Raw genomic sequence first — 21,145 nt, 5'->3', positions numbered from 1 at the left:
GAAAGTGCCAGCATGAGGGAAAACATGCCAAAGGGGGAGAAGTGCCATCATGGGGCAAAACATGCCAGGGGGGAAAGTGCCAGCGTGAGGGAAAACATGCCAGGGGGGGGGAAGTGCCAGCGTGGGGAAAAACATGCCAGGGGGAAAGTGCCAGCGTATGGCAAAATATGCCAGGGGGGGGAAGTACCAGCGTGGGGGGAAACATGCCAGGGGGGAAAAGTGCCAGCGTGGGGGAAAACATGCCAGGGGGGGGGAGTGCCAGCATGAGGGAAAACATGTCGGGTAGGGGAGGGGGACTGCCATCATGGGGCAAAACATGCCAGGGGGGAAAGTGCCAGCATGAGGGAAAACATGCCAGGGGGGGGAAGTGCCAGCATGGGGCAAAACATGTCGGAGGGGGAGTGCCATCATGGGGCAAAACATGCCAGGGGGGAAAGTGCCAGCGTGGGGAAAAACATGCCAGGGGGGAAAGTGCCAGCGTACGGCAAAATATGCCAGGGGGGAAAGTACCAGCGTGGGGGGAAACATGCCAGGGGGGAAAAGTGCCAGCGTGGGGGAAAACATGCCAGGGGGGGGAAGTGCCAGCATGAGGGAAAACATGCCAGGGGGCAGGGGGGGGAAGTGCCAGCAAGGGCCAAAACATGCCAGTCGGGGAAGTGCCAGCGCGGGGGAAAAAATGCCAGGTGGGGAAACATGGCAGGGGGTGAATGCCAGCGTGGGGGAAAACATGCCGGAGGGGAAATGCCAGGATGGGGGAAAACATGCCGTGGGGTGGGAAATGCCAGCATGGAGGAAAACATTCCAGGGGGGAAAGTTCCAGCATGGGGGGAAAAATGGCAGGGGGGACACATGGCAGGGGAGGGGAAATGCCAGCATAGAGGAAAACCTGCCAGAGGGGAAAGCGACAGCATGTGGGAAACATGCCAGGATGGTGGTACATGCCAGCATTGGGGAATACATGCCAGAATGGGGAAACTGCCAGGATATGGTGCATGCCAGGATGAGGTGCGTGCCAGGATGAGGTGCATGCCAGGATGAGGCTCATGCCAGTATGAGGAAATTCGCAGGATAAGGTACATGCCAGGATGAGGTATATGCCAGAATGAGGTACATGCCAGGATACGTAAACTGCCAGGATGAGGTACATGACAGGATGGGGAAACTGCCAGGATGCGGTACATGCTAGAACGCGGTACATGCCTGGATGGGGAAACTGCCAGGGTGAGGTACATGCCAGGATGGGCAAATTGCCAGGATAAGGTACATGCCAGGATGGGGGAACTGCCAGGATGATGTACATGCCAGGCTGGGGAAACTGCCAGGATGAGGTACATGCCATGATGGGGAAATTGCCAGGATAAGGTACATGCCAGGGTGGGGAAACTGCCAGGATGAGGTACATGCCAGAATGAGGTATATGCCAGGAGGAAGTACCTGCCAGGATGGAGTAAGATATCAGGATGGGGAAGATATCAGGATGGAAGAACATGACAGGATAGGGGTACATTTACCACAATGGGGGTACATTTACCACGATGGGGGTACATTTACCACGATGGGGGTACATTTACCAGGAAGTGGGTACATTTACCAGGATGAGATACATGGCAGGATGGCGTACATTTACTAGGATGGGGTAACATGCCAGGATGAGGTACATTTACTAGGATGGGGAAACATGCCAGAATGAGGTACGGTACATGTGAGGATGGGGAGACTGTAAAATAGTGAGTTTATGAGATTTGATTCATAAACTTGAATATACATATATTCATAAAATATATGTATTTCGCCATTGCCTTTAAGGATGCCTGTGAGTTGGAAAATGCTAACCAAGGTTTTTGACATTGTAGAACCAAAGTCATCTGCTATTGTTCATCAAAGCTGTCAAAGAAGGGCTATATTCTGTTTGGAATTTTGGGCTAAGAACTGAAATAGCTATGAGAAACTTCTTTCTGTTACACTAAGGTCAAAGTTCAGCGAGCTTCAAAGGAGTTATATATAAGTTGAAGTAGGTCTAGTTACAAGTCTCTACTGCGCAAGTCACTTATTTCGCGGGGAAAACGAACCACGTGACATGACATAATGCTGGACTAAAAAAAGGATAGTTACTTCTTGTAATACCATGTAAAGAGATAAGGACAATCAGGAGGAGGGGTTTGGGTTATAAAAGCAGACCAGACTTCAAAGGGTGAGCAGAAGGAGGGAGGAGAAAGACGGACTCACCAGACCTGACCAGACCATCCAGAGAGAGAGAGACGGCTTACACACACCACAGCGATGTAAGACAAATGAACTGTTATTTTTTCTCTCTACTTATCTGTCTATCCATCTATTAACTCAAGCCAAGAAAGTTACTTTTCTCTAATGACTGTAACTTCAAACTCTTATCTGAATAAATCCATAATATGTTTTTGCACCAATTCTCGCTCCAATCATTATATACTGGCTTTGCAGTTGTCTCCTTAAACCGGTTATTTAACATTTGGCGAGCATCAGCCTGAATGATTGTGAGGCACAGCTGTTTTCTGTGCGAGGTGATTTTTTTCACGCTGCCTATTCACAGCTATTAGGACTCTTTTTTTTTCTCACGTCATTCCCTGCCCTTTGTCCGAGAAGGGGGGTCTGTGAGTTTTGTGAGTAATTTCTGTCCAAGCTGCAGGCAAACAACGATACACTGTGTCCACATCAGAACCTAAGAGAGGTTTAACGTGACAAAGCTGCACGGAGGTCGTATGTGTCAAAGCCATTCCAGGACCATCCATCCATAAGACGGTTGGAGCCATTCCAGGACCATCCATCCATAGACGGTTGGAGCCATTCGAGGACAAGCATCACATATTGGTGAGAAATGGATTTTATTCATGATTATTCTAGTAACTGTCATGTAGAGTATTCTTTTGACCATACACATAGTGACGCACAGTTATGGTCAAATCTGTACCGGCAATGTGAACTTGAGAATGCTAAGTTAGATAAGAAGTTTTTTACTGTGAATCGGTTACAGAAAAAGATACAGAATGTATTGGGTATGGTATACACTTACAACTCCATAGTGGGTGGGGCACAGCCATATGCACACACTATCTGCATGGTGACTGACACACCCATAACAACAGACACGCCCAATACAACAGATTCACACGTCACAGATGCAGAAACAACAGATTGTCCAAATTGTTCGATATTAGCAGAACATATCGAACATCTGGAGGATCAGTTGGAAACAAGAGCAGATTTAATATCAAAACTACGGAAAGATATTAAATATGTATCTGTTAATACGAGACAGAACAAGACAGATGCTTCCCCGTCACATGCTTCAGGTTCAGACATACCGGACGGGCTGAATACGGCCGGGGACGAGACTCTGAATGAGGAGGAACTTCGGAAAAAGAAGTTACATGATAAGGCCGCCCGTCTTAACATTAAAATCCATGACCAATTAATGAAAATCATTAAAGACATACCCAAATATGATGATAAAATGGACGCCTTCCATAATGCGGACATTTTTGAGTCACATTCCGATAAATATAATCTAACAAATGAACAGAGAAACAAGATTTTCAGGGTATGGCTTCCCTCCCACATGGCAAAAAGGTTACAAGCAACACCTAGGACTGACGAACACAATGACCTGATCCATGACACAAAGGAAGATAGGCTGAGACAGTTAATTCTCTTTACCACAGGAGAGTCTACCCCAACAGTCGAATTGTTAGAAAACCTTAAGACACACATACAGGAGGATCCATTTGTCTTCTTAGTCAAATTCGAACAGGCCTACAGAATGGTACTGGAAATCGGATCTGATCAAGAACCGCCTTCCATGATCAAGGCCTTTGTTAAAAAGTTTAAATATTTGGACCCTGCTTCATTCGAAATAGCTTCTAGAATGGAAAGTCTACAAGAGGCCACGTCATTTATTGATAGAATACGTAGAGGAATGAAGCAAAATCAGGTAAAATAAAAAATAGCCATGATAGAAGGGAAAACTGACACATTAGTATCCCAGGAAAAACAGATCAAAAACAACAAAAGACCGGTGTTGAATTCTAAAAACAAGAATTCAGGGGGGGGGGTAACAGAAAGAGCTCAATTCACTGCTTTTTCTGCGGCCTACCCGGACACCTGAAGTGGGAATGCAAGAAATTCCTGAGGGCGGGAGCTGAGGAAAGGCTGGGTAAGGAAAATGGACTGATGCCAAACACATCCAGTGCACCTCCCCCATCTTCAGCACCTCCACCTTCATATGCGCCCACTCATACTGACAACAGAAATAACCAATCACCATATACGCCCACTCATACTGACAACAGAAATAACCAATCACCATATGCACCTCTGACCAGACAGATAAGGGAAATGACCATACAGGGATTGGATGGAAGGGGCAAGACACCTGCTGCTCTTCTCCCTTCTCCATCCTCCTGACTCGCAAAGCCGGTCCCCAGGCTCCATCCACTGGAATTTGTTACTCGAGTTTCAATGGATAGCTGTGGTCGACCATTTTTAAAGGTAAATCTTGAAGGTCAGGAAGTAACATTTCTCCTTGATACAGGTGCGCAATTGAGTGTCACAAATGTTGATTTACATTTAAAGCCAGATTCCCCTGTATGTACAATTGTTGGTTTCAGTGGTAAAAATGGAACTAAGGTGACATTAGCGCAGGATGTTTCTTTGGAAATACCTGGTTTTTTGAAAACGAAAATGGATATTTGGTGTTGTCAGGATACTGAGAATATAATTGGCACTGATTTTATGGAAAAGCATGGCTGGATTATTGATTTGGGTAACAAAACAGTTTGGAAAGACTCTAACGGTTGTAAGGCGGTAGTTATTGATCCAAATGAGTATAGTCATGTCGGGACCATTTGTTTGACCGATGTAGTGTCAGCAGATCATTTGTGGCCTGAAACTGGTGATGATGAAGTATTGACTGAGTTAGTACAGCGGTTTCCTTCTTTATGGGCTCAGTACAGGAATGAGGTTGGAACAATGAAGGATGTTGTTGTCAAAATTGAAGGCCGAGACCCACCTCCACAGCGTCAGTATAAGTTGCCTCCGGAGTCAGTTGCTCCGATGTCTAAGATTATACAGGAATTGTTGGCTCAAGGTGTGATACGTAAGGCAAATTCTGTCTGTAACAATCCATTGTGGTGTGTTCTGAAAAGCGATGGTAGCTATCGGATGTTGTTGGACTTGAGGATGTTCAATAAGGTTACTCCCAATGTTGCACCGATTGTAGCTGATACACATGACATGATGTCGAGATTGGATGCTAAGGCAAGGTATTTCTCAGTATTGGATATCAGTAATGGTTTTTTCAGTATACCGATTGAGCAAAGTTGCCAATATAGATTTGCATTCAACCACCTGGATCAACAATATGTATGCTGTCGTCTTCCTCAGGGGGCTAGTATGTCGCCAAGCATTTTTCATCATGCGCTAGCGAACGTTTTGTCGAAATTTTCTCGTCCGGAATGTTTATTGCAATATGTGGACGATATCTTGTTGAGAACGGAGGATGAGAATTTGCATATTTCTCTACTGGCAGAATTGTTTGAGCTGCTGCATGATGCAGGTTTAAAACTGAATACCAAAAAGGTCAAGCTGATGCAGACTGAGGTCAGGTTTTTAGGAGTTCTGCTAAGTCCAGGTACACGGCGACCCCTACAGGACAGAATAGAGGCAATTGCATCTCTTCCAATTCCAACATCACACAAGGCACTAAGACATTTTTTAGGACTTGTAAATTACTCAAGGGATTTCATTGAAAATTTTGCTGACAAAGCCAGACCTTTATATGATCTTTTAAAAGGTGACAATGATGATTATTTTGGTCCCTGGAGTGTCGAACAGGAAAAAGCCTTCACACAATTGAAACATGATCTACAACACGCACCTGCGTTAAGTATGGTGGAAAGGAACGCACCTTTTGCGCTTCAAGCACACACTTCAGAGACAAGTATCTCTGTGGTTTTGCTGCAGCTGCAAGGGGGGGAATGGAGAATCTTGGGGTACTTCTCTAAGCTTCTCTCACCTGTTGAGAGGGGGTTTGAGGTGTGCGCAAGACACCTGGTGGGAGTGTATTTTGCGATAAAAATCACTCAACACATCATCGGGTTCCAAAAGGTTATTCTCCAAACGCCACATTCCACACTGAAACTTCTCTTTGAGAAAAATATCCCAGGTGTGTCAAATCAGAGATTTGCCCATTGGTTGCTCTCATTGTCTCCAAATCAAATTGAGGTAGATTATAAGGCCAAATATGTTCTTCCTCAATTGATGCAGTATGAAGGACAAACCCATGATTGCATAGAAACGTTCCATGAACCAAGTCCATCTCTCTTCAGACGACAGTCGGAAGACGCAGATGAACCTGTGTTTGTAGACGGTTCTAGATTTTTTCTGGAAGGACACTATCACACAGGATATGGAATTTTCTATTCCAAGCGAGGACAAGTGGTAAAACACAAGTTACCGAGTCATTTCTCAGCTCAAAGGGCAGAGATAGAAGTGGTAAGAATGGTCCTACAGCTGAATGAAGCTGATGATCAAACTCCAATGGTAATCTACAGTGATAGCTCCTATGTTGTCAGATCCCTAACCGATTACCTGCCTGTTTGGGAAAGGAGAGGCTACGTGGACTCGTCCAACAAAGCCTTGCTGCACCGCGAAACTCTAGAATCAATTTTTGAGATGGCATCTAGGGCCCCAAATAGATTTGCTATAGTGAAAGTCGCTGCACATCAAAGATCTGATGATGAGTTATCTGTAGGAAATGCAACCGCAGATGCTCTAGCCAAAGAAGCTGCCCTGACAGGAGAGGAAGTGTTTGACTCTGAACCTTCTGAGATGTCAGCGGTTCAAAGAACAGACACGTACATACCTTCATTTGCAGAAGAACAAAGAAAAGATCCTTTTCTTGTTACTTCTCTGGATGATCCAAAACCTCCTTTTATCTGTGAAAATGGGGTTTTGTGTCACAGTTCAAATGGAGAATTGCGTCCCGTTGTACCAAAACATCTACAGGTAGAATTCACTCGATACAACCATGAGAGTTTAGGTCACTTGGGACAACAGAAATTGTTAGTCATTCTCAAGGAGAAATTTTATTGGGAAAAAATGGACGAAACAGTTCAAAGTGTTGTACTATCATGTCTCATTTGTGCCCAAATAAATCCAAGACCTAAAGGACAGAAGCCACCACTTCTACGAATCGCACCTGCAGATGGTCCATGGTCTACACTGCAGATAGACTATATTGGTCCTTTACCCTCAGGTAAACATGGTCTCAGGTATGCATTGATTGTGGTAGATGTGTTCTCAAAATGGGTAGAAATATTACCTGTTAGGAAAGATGATGCTTTGTCCACAGCAAGGGAATTGGTACAACATGTCTTTTGTACTTGGGGGATCCCAAGGATGATTACCTCCGATCGAGGTAGCCACTTCACAGGTAAAATCATGAAAACTGCTTGTGCTATTCTAGGGGCACGACAGCAATTTCATGTCCCCTATCATCCACAATCTGCGGGAATTGTGGAAAGAATGAATAGAACAATCAAGTCCAGAATTGCAAAGATGCTTTTGGACAAAGGTAACACTTGGGTTGACAAGGTACCTTTCATACTGATGAGTATAAGAGGTTCAATCTCTTCTACAACTCAATTCACTCCGTTTGAGTTGATGACGGGAAGAAAAATGCCATTGTGGTTTCCACATGAGCCATTTTTATCCACACCACAAAAAGATGTTATCTCAAGGTCCCAATGGTTGAGATCGCTACAGGAGAACCTGAAAGCGATTCTGCCATATGCGGCATCGAGAATGCAGAAAATGGAGCCACCCTATGAGTCCAAATTCAAGAAAGGTGCTCTAGTGATGATCAAAACCTTTCGCAAGAGTGGTCCATGGGAGTGTAATTGGGAAGGTCCTTTTGAAGTCCTTGAGACTATGGGACAAGTCATGATTCTTGTGCACCGAGTGTCAAATGTGGTAAAAAAGACCCGGAAAACACAAAAAGTGTGGGTTCACGTTGACCAGTGCAAAATATTTGTGACAAAATAATGATACTGCATTTCTTTCCAGGAAGAAATCGATTCCGATAAGAACTGGAATAAGGAACCTGAAGACTTTGAAGGAAAGATGACATCAAGCCTTCTGGAGAAAGAACATCTTCCCAAGCTCAAGACAAGCTTCTACGTGATGGGATCTACTTTCCTGCTGCTTTGCTTTATTTTCGTCATTGTTTACATGTTACATCAAGGAACAATCGCCAATGATGTGAATGAAGGGACTAGAGAGATTCAACATTCTCGAAGACCAAGAGGATCAGATACACGGAACTTACTGACAGAGAACATCACGGATGATTCTGTGGAGATAACAGGAAATATCTGCATGGGATATGGAACAAAATGTTGTATTGAATTACATTTCATACATGACACAGACATAATATTACATGCGATTGCAGGACCTAAAATTAGATTCACACAATTACAAGGAGAATATGTACACAATAATAAAACGGGTACATGGGAATGTTCTCCTACAGATGTACTATACTGGAACATAGAGATCAGAGGTGATGAACCTGCTGTATGGTCCGGTGATATTACAAATGACATGATTGCAAGGGGAAAGTTTGGAAGATCCAAAACAGAAATTTTGTTAAAAACTCAGGTTTTTGGGAAAATTCTGGATCCTTCTTTACTCTCCATTACAGAAGGAGATAAAGATTGGGTCAAAACATGGAATTTCCAGATAACACGGGAACCTGTACAAGTTCAGGTATCTGTAGTGTTTACCGTTACTAACACTATAGTTCCGGAAATAAGGGTTTCACCACAGACAGTACATAACAAAGTAAATACATTACCCATAATGTCGTAAGACAAATGAACTGTTATTTTTTCTCTCTACTTATCTGTCTATCCATCTATTAACTCAAGCCAAGAAAGTTACTTTTCTCTAATGACTGTAACTTCAAACTCTTATCTGAATAAATCCATAATATGTTTTTGCACCAATTCTCGCTCCAATCATTATATACTGGCTTTGCAGTTGTCTCCTTAAACCGGTTATTTAACAGAGACATGCTAGCATGAAGTACATTTATCAGGGTGAGGTACATGCCAGGATGGGATACATTTACCAGACTGAGGACCATGCAAGGATGGGGGAACATTTACCAGGATGGGGGAACATTTACCAAGATGGGGGAACATTTACCAGGATGGGGTAATATTTAGCAGGATGGAGGACATTTACCAGGATGAGGCCATGATGGGAACAAATATACCAGAATGTAAGAAATATATATCAGGATGGGGGACATGTTTACTAGGAAGTGGCCCAGGAAAGGGGACATAACTACACAATGAAGGGGGAGGGGAGCAACTCATATGTCTTTATGGGATTTAGAGATGTTCAGACTTTGAAATGTAGATGTGGATTTCAGGGTGACATCTGATTGCATTCCATGCTAAAATCTGTCTGTCTAATATTCTGCATTTTTTCCCATAAAGATTAATCCAACTGCTGTGTCTGGAAGGGGCAGTGGGAGTGGCTGAGCTTCAATGTATGGTAAGAACGCATGAGCGTGATACCCCCTTGCTGAAGAGAAGAGAAGACTGCAAAGGTAAGGTTAAAATCAATTATTTCCGTAATAGAATTGGTTAAATTGCTGTGTTGGCACGTCAGAAAAAAAATTGGGTTTAGGGCTACAGTTTGGGCACTCAGCCTCTGAAAGGATCGCCATGACTGACCTAGACTGACCAGTGTCTCCCCTGGGTTTGAAATTCTGCACATTGACTGGTCAGATCTCCAAAGTATGTAATATACGCTGTCAGGATTTCATTTGCCAATTTGAGTGGTCGTGTGATCGCTCACTAGTGATTTGCAGACTCGGGGTCATCTGCAGAATGACATCTCCTCCTGCTTCTCTCATTGTTATAATTTTAAATTTGAGAGAAGCAGGAGGAGACGTCATTCGGCAGATGACCACATATATATGACACACACATAGTTACTATATAAAAGATAAATGGATGCAGGGTCGGACTGGGGTGTCTGGGGTCCACAGGAGTTAAATCTAGAGGCCACACTACAACTATATGCAAATACCTGCAGAAGCCCCACACAGCCTCCTATGCACAGCAGGAGCCCCCCATACAGCATCCTATACACAGCAGGTGCCCCCACACAGCCTCCTATGCACAAAAGGAGCCCCCACACAGCCTCCTATGCACAGCAGGAGCCCCCACACAGCCTCCTATGCAAAGCAGGAGCCCCCACACAGCCTCCTATGAATAGGAGGAGCTCCCAAAAAGCCTCCTATGCACAGGAGGAGCCCCCACACAGCCTTCTATTTACAGCAGGAGCCCCCATACAGCCTCTTATGCACAGCAGGCAACCCCACACAGCTTCCTATGCACAGCAGGAGCCCCCACACAGCCTGCTATACACATATACACAGCAGGAGCCCCCACACAGCCTCCTATACACAGCAGGAGCCCCCACACAGCCTTATATGCACAGCAGGTGCCCCCACACAGCCTCCTATGCACAGGAAGAGCCCTCACACAGCCTCCTATGAACAGGAGGAGACCATACACAGCCACCGATGCACAGCAGGAGCCCTCACACAGCCTTCTATGCACAGTAGGAGCCCCCACACAGCCTTTTATGCACAGCAGGCAACCCCACACAGCCTCCTATGAACAGCAGGAGCCCCCACACAGCCTTCTATACACAGCAGGAGCCCCCATAAAGCCTTCTATACACAGCAGGAGCCCCCATAAAGCCTTCTATACACAGCAGGAGCCCTCACACAGCCTCCTATACACAGCAGGAGCCTCCACACAGGCTCCTATACATAGCAGTGGCCTCCACATAGCCTCCTGTATACAGCAAAGGCCCCCACATAGCCTCTTATGTACAACAGGAGCCCCCACAGATCTCATATAGACATAAAAAAGGCATTGGCCTCCACAGTGCCTTCTATATACAGCAGGTCCACCCACAATGCCTCCTATATACAGCATGGGCCCCCACATAGCCTCTTATATATAACAGATCCCATACAGAAATTAAAAAAAGATTATGCTCACCTAATCCTGATTCCCAGCACCGCAGCCGCCATCTCGTCTTCTATGGCGGCCTCCAGAGGCAGCGTGGTGCAATGATGTCACTGCATTGCCCTCGTGGGCATACAATCTCCTAAGCCACAGGCCTGTAGTGATCTGTGGCTTAGGAAACGGGCAGTGATAGAACATGAAGCTCTTCCTCCGTGCTCTGTCACAGGATTGAACTGTATCAGGGCAACACGACGCCGACACAGTTCACTGCAGTGGTTGTGGAAGATTCTGGGCTTTGGGCAAGTAGTTCTGGGCTGGAGCCCTGCATCTTTGATGCCAGCGGTGCCCCTGCCGGCGGGTCACCTCTATGTCCAATTGGAGAGCCAACTGGGGTATTGACCAGTGTCTCAGTGTGCCAGACCGATGTTGTACAGATGATAGATAGACAAATACATATCAGACAGACATATCGATAGATAGATAATAGAGCGATAGACAGATAGAGGGCAAGATAGATAGATAATAGGTAGATCGATATTAGACAGAAAGAGGGATAGATAGATAGATAGATAATAGGTAGATAGATAAATAATAGATAGATATACAGACAGCCAGAATGGATGTACAGACAGAAAGCTAGATATTGCACATAATAAATTACAAATATGACACACACAGCACGTTACTCACATACAGTTACTTCCTGGGCTCCAGGATTTCAGTGGGGCGTTAGCAGCATCTCTGATAGTGCAGGCGCCCCACCCCCCTCTCTGGTAAAGATGGGAGAAGAGAGGACACCGAGCCCAGAGGAGGGGAGGGCGCCCTCTGCTGTAAACTGTGCAGAGCGGGAGAGACCAGACACAAGGCACAGAGGAGGGGAGGATGCCGATTGCTGGAGGCTGTGCAGAGCTGGAGCAGACAGTACGCAGAGCCAAGAGCAGGGGAGGGCGCCCTCTGCTGGAGCCTGTGCACAGAAAGAGCAGCAAAATGAAAGTGAATTGCTGCTCCCTGGGCACCCCCTCTGTTTGCCGGCCAGCGCCCTGTGCGACCGCACCACTTGCACATAGGTAAAGCCGGCCATTCTGATGACACACTGACCAAGCACTGATGACACACTGACCAAGTACTGATGATACACTGACTAAGTACTGATGACACATTTACCAAGCACTGATGATACATTGACCAAGCATTGAAGACACACTGACCAAGCACTGATGACACACTGACCAAGCAAATAGGAATAACGTTTGGAACACCATTCTAAGTCCGAACTGGGTGCAAAAACCTAAAAAAACATCACTATGGGGAGATAAGGTATGCACACCAGTGACTATGTAAGGGGTAGAGATGAGCGAACCGGTCCCGGTTCGGCTCGAGGTCGGTTCGCCGAACGGAGGTCCCGTTCGAGTTCGGCTCGTCGAACGTTCGACGAACCGAACTCGAACTGCATAGGAAACAATGGCAGGCAATCACAAACACATAAAACCACCTAGAAAACACCCTCAAAGGTGTCCAAAAGGTGACAAACAACTCAAACACATGGGAAAGTGACAAGGACATATACTCATGCGAAAACAAAACAGCTGGACAAGGAAAAAGAGGAGGACACACAGATATATGAGTATATGCAAGGAAACATCGATTCCATTATTGTGCAACTTGGGCCCTGCTCATTTTAGGCTTCCAATCTTGATAAATTGCCTGAGCTCGCCACGTACGCCTTGGGGATCTTGTCGTGTCCTGCAGCCAGCGTTCTCTCGGAACCTGTCTTCAGTGCTGCTGGGGGTCTGCTGGCAGATAAGCACACGTGTCTGTCCACTGACAATGTGGACATGGCTCTCAGAGGACTTTTCTTCCCCTGGGTCAGCCAGGGGACGGGAAAGGCACGCGTATTTTTGAGAGTGCTTCATGCAAAGCATCTTTTTCTTTTTCAAAAGGGGGCTCAACCGATGCCAGTCAAGTGGGGTGTGTGTGGCCCAGTTAGTGGAAACGAGGGAGACTGTGGTTGGAGTCCCCTCGCTGTGTTTCTAAAAGAAGCAAGATGAACAAGTCATGGCTCTCAGAGGACTTTTCTTCCCCTGGGTCAGCCAGGGGACGGGAAAGGCACGCGTATTTTTGAGAGTGCTTCATGCAAAGCATCTTTTTCTTTTTCAAAAGGGGGCTCAACCGATGCCAGTCAAGTGGGGTGTGTGTGGCCCAGTTAGTGGAAACGAGGGAGACTGTGGTTGGAGTCCCCTCGCTGTGTTTCTAAAAGAACCAAAATGAACAAGTCATGGCTGTCAGAGGACTTTTCTTCCCCTGGGTCAGCCAGGGGATGGGAAAGGCACGCATATTTTTGAGAGTGCTTCATGCAAAGCATCTTTTTCTTTTTCAAAAGGGGGCTCAACTGATGCCAGTCAAGTGGGGTGTGTGTGGCCCAGTTAGTGGAAACGAGGGAGACTGTGGTTGGAGTCCCCTCGCTGTGTTTCTAAAAGAACCAAGATGAACAAGTCATGGCTCTCAGAGGACTTTTCTTCCCCTGGGTCAGCCAGGGGACGGGAAAGGCACGCGTATTTTTGAGAGTGCTTCATGCAAAGCATCTTTTTCATCTTGAAAATTGGGTCAACTGATGCCAGTCAAGTGGGGTGTGTGTGGCCCAATTAGTGGAAACGAGGGAGACTGTGGTTGGAGTCCCCTCGCTTTTGAAAAAAGAACCAAGATGAACAAGTCATGGCTCTCAGAGGACTTTTCTTCCCCTGGGTCAGCCAGGGGACGGGAAAGGCACGCGTATTTTTGAGAGTGCTTCATGCAAAGCATCTTTTTCTTTTTCAAAAGGGGGCTCAACCGATGCCAGTCAAGTGGGGTGTGTGTGGCCCAGTTAGTGGAAACGAGGGAGACTGTGGTTGGAGTCCCCTCGCTGTGTTTTACATGCTTTTAGAAGGGCATGACATGGCTTAGAGGTTGACTTTCAGCATCTGGAAACTGTTGGCTACCAAAATGCTGCCTTTCCAACCTTTTTAACCGAGGATTTTCGAGACCTTATGCCCATCGCAGTGCCCCAAGAGCCGATGCCCAGGCGCCACTCCTTCTCCAACAAAGGCGTGCACGCGCTACACCAGCATGTCGCACTAAACATCACTGATTCCTTGAGAAACTCTGTGTGACAGGGTGCTTTTCACCACAGATAATTGGCCCAGTAAGCATGGACAGGGGCGTTACATGTCGCTGACTGGACAATGGGTTACTGTGGGGAGAGATGGAGAAGGGTCTGCTGTACAAGTCTTGCCGTCCCCACGAGTTGTTTCAATCCTTCTTCTGTATGTAGAAGTTAATACACTGCTTCTGCCTCTTCAACCTCGTGTGGGTCCTCCACCTTGGCGCAAACCCTGTGTGGTTAGGCCACCCTTCCTTGTAACTGCGCACAAGGACTACCACACACCTCCTTACTATGCTGGCAGCAGAGCTCAATGCCATCAGGCGGTCAAAGTTTTACTTTGAAATGTATGGGAAATGTGAGTCACACCGCTGAGAAGTTGTGGACGGTTAGCTCTGGAGACCGAGTTTCATCAATGGTTGTCTCCACTCAACCAGCAGCCAGGGAAGGCCGGGTGCGACAATGATGCAAACATGGGTGCGGCCCTTCGCTGTGACAATGTGACACACGTGCCTTGTGTGGTTCACGTGTTGAACCTGGTTGTCCAGCAATTTTTAAAGCACTATCCTGGCCCACATGGCCTTCTGCAGAGAGCACGGTGTAACGCCTTCCTTGATCCACACACTCAGATGGGCTGTAAATGATAGGCTAGAGGGAAGCCACTCACCAAGCAGGACCCCTAGAACCCTGAAACCCTTTAACCCCTATACAGGGATTAGGAATTGCACAGGGCCCAAGGTGATTAATACCTGTGGAAGGCTGCAGTTCCAGAGAATAGTAGTCAGGCAGGGTCAAAACATTAATTGAGGAACAGGAACAGAATGGGACGGCCAGGACTTAATCAGAAAACAAGCAGAGGTGAAATGCGGATCGGCCAACAAGGTACATAAACACCAAGCAGGAAAAGTAGTCAGGTAACAAGCACACAAAATCATAAAACTGAACTGGGGGTAAAAGCAGAGCTATGTCTGGCAGTGGTCTGCAGACAGGATGGGCATAAAAAAGGGTGTGGTGTCTTCCCATTGGTTGTAGCTGAATGATGGTATTTCATCTGTGAGATACCCACCAGCTACATTCAGCCAGAGATTCTGCATCTGTCAAGGTAATGCAGCCCAGTGGGTGAGCATAACCTGCGTCCACCTGCGCCGCTGGCATCGACTCCTCTCCCATCATCAGCACTATTCATGAAAGGAACACGTTGTCACCTGGCGACCGGAGTACAAATTGACGGAGCGGACTCCGTTGGTGACTTAACAGCCGTGTGCGGCAATGATGCAAACCTGGCTGCGGGCCATCGTCAGGGCAATGTGACACACGTGCCTTGTATGGCTCACGTGTTGAACCTAATTCTCCAGCAATTTTTAAAACACCATCACGGCCTACATGGCCTTGTGCAGCGTGCACGCTCGCTATGTGCTCACTTCCATCGTGCGCACACAGCAGCTTAACAACTTTCGTCGCTACAGAAGTCTTTAGGTCTGGGGGTTAAACGCCTGAAATGCGATGTGCCCACACGCAGGAATTTGAATCTGCACATGTTGCAGCGTTTGTGGCAGCACCGCCGAACCCTGCTGCAATACGTTATGACATATAGCCTGGGATAACTTGATCCAGAGGTGGTGCAGATCACGCTGCTAGAGTGGTGTCAGATCAAGGACCTATGCACCCTGCTACACAGTTTACAAATGTCGACGAAGATGTTTAGCACTGGCAATGTCATTCTCAGCGTGACAATTCTGGTCATCTACATGATGGAGCACACTGTAATTATTATTCGGAGTCAGGTGTTGGGACAAGAGGAAGGGGAGGAAGTACAGGAGGAGTCATATGCGGAAAGGATAACAAGATCTACGAGGTCCAGATGGTCAGCGGCACCTATGCGGCAGTCATGGTGAGGGAGAGGGATTAACAAGGGCGCATAGTATCAGCAAAAAGTGTTGAGGAAGGTGCAGGAGCCCATGAAGAAATGGAGGACGAACTGGCGATGGGCATGTAAGACTCAGCAGATGAGTGAGAGCTTGCTCACATTTCGGTTGTGCGAGGTTGTGGGGAGAGGGCAGAGGAAGGAGGCACGATTCTCACCTCTCTGCCACCAACACACCAAGGACTTGGTCCTCCTGGATGCACAAGACACATGAGCGCCTTCTTGCTGCACTACCTACAACATGACCCTCGGATTGTACGAATTCAAAGTAATCCAGAATACTGGGTTGCCACACTGTTAGATCCCCGGTACAAGACAAAATTTGGCAAAATAATTCCTGCCATAGAAATGGACGCACGTATACAGGAGTATCTGCAGAATGTGGTACGCAATCTTAGATCTGCTTTTCCACTAAACACCAGTGCTGCACAGAGTGAATCTCAACTCTTTGTCATGGATAGGAGGAAATGGTCTTTTACTTGTCCACATCTGAGGGACCGAGGGCTGGCTGCTGTGCTGAGATGGCGTTGAGTACGGTGTCCCTGCAGAGTTGCACTTTTGGTCATATACCAAAATGAGTTGAAAAAGGACAGATGCTGGTGGAAAGGGGAACAGGTGTGTTGGAAAGGGGAAAAAAGTTTTGGTCCGTGGATTTGGTGGTTAAGCAACAGTAACATTTGCTGAAGAAACACCATCTGTTACAGTGGGACTGGCAGATTTGGATAAAGTGGTATATACTATGTTACCGCTATATAACGAAAATTAATAAGAAAAGAAAGAGAAAGGTATATATCCCCATCAGCAGTCAGTGTCCACCGTGCTCCCAGTTGGAAAAGGAGAGGTTGGCAACTGGAAGGTTTGGTGGAGGATACAGAGCTGTGTGGCTATGAAACTAATAGTAGCCTGAACCGAGTTAGACGCCATTCGGATCTGGAGACTGGGAGCCCTGTTAGCGTCACAGGGTCCACATGCCCACCCAGCCCAAGAACTCCCTGTTAACAACACAGGGGCCATTGAGTACGCTGACCGTGTGCGTAGAGGCACGCCTGTGGACAGCAGGCGCATCAGCAGCAGCAGGCCTGTTAATGCCACTGGGCTGCACAAGCAGGACTGGTAGGACAGGAGCTGGTCTTAACCGTTCTGCGTTACCAACTGTGGTGGTGGCCTGCATCGACACCCTATCCTTGCCTACCTCTGGCCTAAAGCCGCAATGGGTTCAACACATGGAGGTGTGCTCTTTCGGAGCATAATAGAAGACTGCGCACCTCCTTGTTGGCTCCAGCCCCTTTTATAACCTGGGTCCGCCCCAAACCAGGGTGAACCACAATGCACCTCCTGGAGACAAAAGTAGAGTGACACGTCATGAGTGACATAACTAGCGTCCTATTTGGAACCGCAACTTCAATGATGACCTCATGGCTGCCATGACCCAAACACCTCACCAGTCATCGTCTGACCATCAATAATGCGGTGACAAGTCATAGGGGTGGGCCTCTGCAAGCCATTTGGGAGGACACCTGATGCCCTGTGGTCTATATGGGACCCCCACATCAGGGGCAGGGCCAAAGAGTTCATTACCGGACCTAGTCTCTGATGCAGTAAGTGCATGAGCATGCTCAGTAGCATGAAATGCAGTCTCTGAAAAAAGACTATCAGCTTTAGCATGGTGTCTAGGAACAAAACAGGACTTAGACCCGGCACGGAATGCAAGCACCTGTGCAAAGAGGCTTTTCACACTTAGTGTGGGAGCATGCGCTGTATCCCGAAATGAAGACTTAGCGTCAGGAATAGCACAGTCAGGCTGAGCATACTCACTAGGCGAAACACTGTAATTAGGCTGCAGCTGGGGTAAATCGGGACACGCATGCGCACTAGCTGCCTCTCCACACTTAGACGTGGAGGGGAAATTGCTCTTGGAGATGCTGTCTATGAACAGAAGGAAAAGCTAAAGGAAGCCTGACTTTCTATCCCTCCGAATTATCAAATGCAGCAATGAATTCCATGAGTTTGCTATAACATTAGCGTAGCAAAATGTGCATGAGGGTGTGATGTAGAGGTGCTATAAATAGCTTGGCACCAGTGGGGCACTAATGGAATACAACAGCCAGTTCTATGATGCCACTAAATGGCAGTATTTTTTGCTATCATTATAGCTTATTAAAAACAGAGCAGGAGGGTGTCCTACACAGGTGCTGCACATAGATTTGCACCAGTGGGGCACTAATGGAGTACAACAGCCACTTCTTGTATGCCACTAGGTACACTGACTGTTATAATGGCTTAGTTAAAAAGAGTTTGAGTGTGCAATGCAGGCAGAGGTGCTGCAAATATCTTTATAATAGTGTGAATAGACAAAAGTACAATAGCCACGTTTAGGATGCCACTAGGTACACTGACTGTTTGCTAGTATAATGGCTTAGTTAAAAAGAGTTTGAGTGTGCAATGCAGGCAGAGGTGCTGCAAATATCTTTACAATAGTGTGAATAGAAAAAAGTACAATAGCCACGTTTAGGATGCCACTAGGTACACTGACTGTTTGCTAGTATAATGGCTTAGTTAAAAAGAGTTTGAGTGTGCAATGCAGGCAGAGGTGCTGCAAATATCTTTACAATAGTGTGAATAGACAAAAGTACAATAGCCACGTTTAGGATGCCACTAGGTACACTGACTGTTTGCTAGTATAATGGCTTAGTTAAAAAGAGTTTGAGTGTGCAATGCAGGCAGAGGTGCTGCAAATATCTTTACACTAGTGTGACTACACAAAAGTACAATAGCCACGTTTAGGATGCCACTAGGTACACTGACTGTTTGCTAGTATAATGGCTTAGTTAAAAAGAGTTTGAGTGTGCAATGCAGGCAGAGGTGCTGCAAATATCTTTACAATAGTGTGAATAGACAAAAGTATAATAGCCACGTTTAGGATGCCACTAGGTACACTGACTGTTTGCTAGTATAATGGCTTAGTTAAAAAGAGTTTGAGTGTGCAATGCAGGCAGAGGTGCTGCAAATATCTTTACACTAGTGTGACTACACAAAAGTACAATAGCCACGTTTAGGATGCCACTAGGTACACTGACTGTTTGCTAGTATAATGGCTTAGTTAAAAAGAGTTTGAGTGTGCAATGCAGGCAGAGGTGCTGCAAATATCTTTACACTAGTGTGACTACACAAAAGTACAATAGCCACGTTTAGGATGCCACTAGGTACACTGACTGTTTGCTAGTATAATGGCTTAGTTAAAAAGAGTTTGAGTGTGCAATGCAGGCAGAGGTGCTGCAAATATCTTTACAATAGTGTGAATAGACAAAAGTACAATAGCCACGTTTAGGATGCCACTAGGTACACTGACTGTTTGCTAGTATAATGGCTTAGTTAAAAAGAGTTTGAGTGTGCAATGCAGGCAGAGGTGCTGCAAATATCTTTACACTAGTGTGACTACACAAAAGTACAATAGCCACGTTTAGGATGCCACTAGGTACACTGACTGTTTGCTAGTATAATGGCTTAGTTAAAAAGAGTTTGAGTGTGCAATGCAGGCAGAGGTGCTGCAAATATCTTTACAATAGTGTGAATAGACAAAAGTACAATAGCCACGTTTAGGATGCCACTAGGTACACTGACTGTTTGCTAGTATAATGGCTTAGTTAAAAAGAGTTTGAGTGTGCAATGCAGGCAGAGGTGCTGCAAATATCTTTACAATAGTGTGAATAGACAAAAGTACAATAGCCACGTTTAGGATGCCACTACGTACACTGACTGTTTGCTAGTATAATGGCTTAGTTAAAAAGAGTTTGAGTGTGCAATGCAGGCAGAGGTGCTGCAAATATCTTTACAATAGTGTGAATAGACAAAAGTACAATAGCCACGTTTAGGATGCCACTAGGTACACTGACTGTTTGCTAGTATAATGGCTTAGTTAAAAAGAGTTTGAGTGTGCAATGCAGGCAGAGGTGCTGCAAATATCTTTACACTAGTGTGACTACACAAAAGTACAATAGCCACGTTTAGGATGCCACTAGGTACACTGACTGTTTGCTAGTATAATGGCTTAGTTAAAAAGAGTTTGAGTGTGCAATGCAGGCAGAGGTGCTGCAAATATCTTTACAATAGTGTGAATAGACAAAAGTACAATAGCCACGTTTAGGATGCCACTAGGTACACTGACTGTTTGCTAGTATAATGGCTTAGTTAAAAAGAGTTTGAGTGTGCAATGCAGGCAGAGGTGCTGCAAATATCTTTACACTAGTGTGACTACACAAAAGTACAATAGCCACGTTTAGGATGCCACTAGGTACACTGACTGTTTGCTAGTATAATGGCTTAGTTAAAAAGAGTTTGAGTGTGCAATGCAGGCAGAGGTGCTGCAAATATCTTTACAATAGTGTGAATAGACAAAAGTACAATAGCCACGTTTAGGATGCCACTAGGTACACTGACTGTTTGCTAGTATAATGGCTTAGTTAAAAAGAGTTTGAGTGTGCAATGCAGGCAGAGGTGCTGCAAATATCTTTACAATAGTGTGAATAGACAAAAGTACAATAGCCACGTTTAGGATGCCACTAGGTACACTGACTGTTTGCTAGTATAATGGCTTAGTTAAAAAGAGTTTGAGTGTGCAATGCAGGCAGAGGTGCTGCAAATATCTTTACACTAGTGTGACTACACAAAAGTACAATAGCCACGTTTAGGATGCCACTAGGTACACTGACTGTTTGCTAGTATAATGGCTTAGTTAAAAAGAGTTTGAGTGTGCAATGCAGGCAGAGGTGCTGCAAATATCTTTACAATTGTGTGAATAGACAAAAGTACAATAGCCACGTTTAGGATGCCACTAGGTACACTGACTGTTTGCTAGTATAATGGCTTAGTTAAAAAAAGTTTGAGTGTGCAATGCAGGCAGAGGTGCTGCAAATATCTTTGCAATAGTGTGAATAGACAAAAGTACAATAGCCACGTTTAGGATGCCACTAGGTACACTGACTGTTTGCTAGTATA

The sequence above is a fragment of the Anomaloglossus baeobatrachus genome, chromosome 2, assembly GCF_048569485.1.
Source record: "Anomaloglossus baeobatrachus isolate aAnoBae1 chromosome 2, aAnoBae1.hap1, whole genome shotgun sequence".
NCBI classification, from domain to species: domain Eukaryota; kingdom Metazoa; phylum Chordata; class Amphibia; order Anura; family Aromobatidae; genus Anomaloglossus; species Anomaloglossus baeobatrachus.
Note: the sequence above shows the minus strand (reverse complement) of the source record.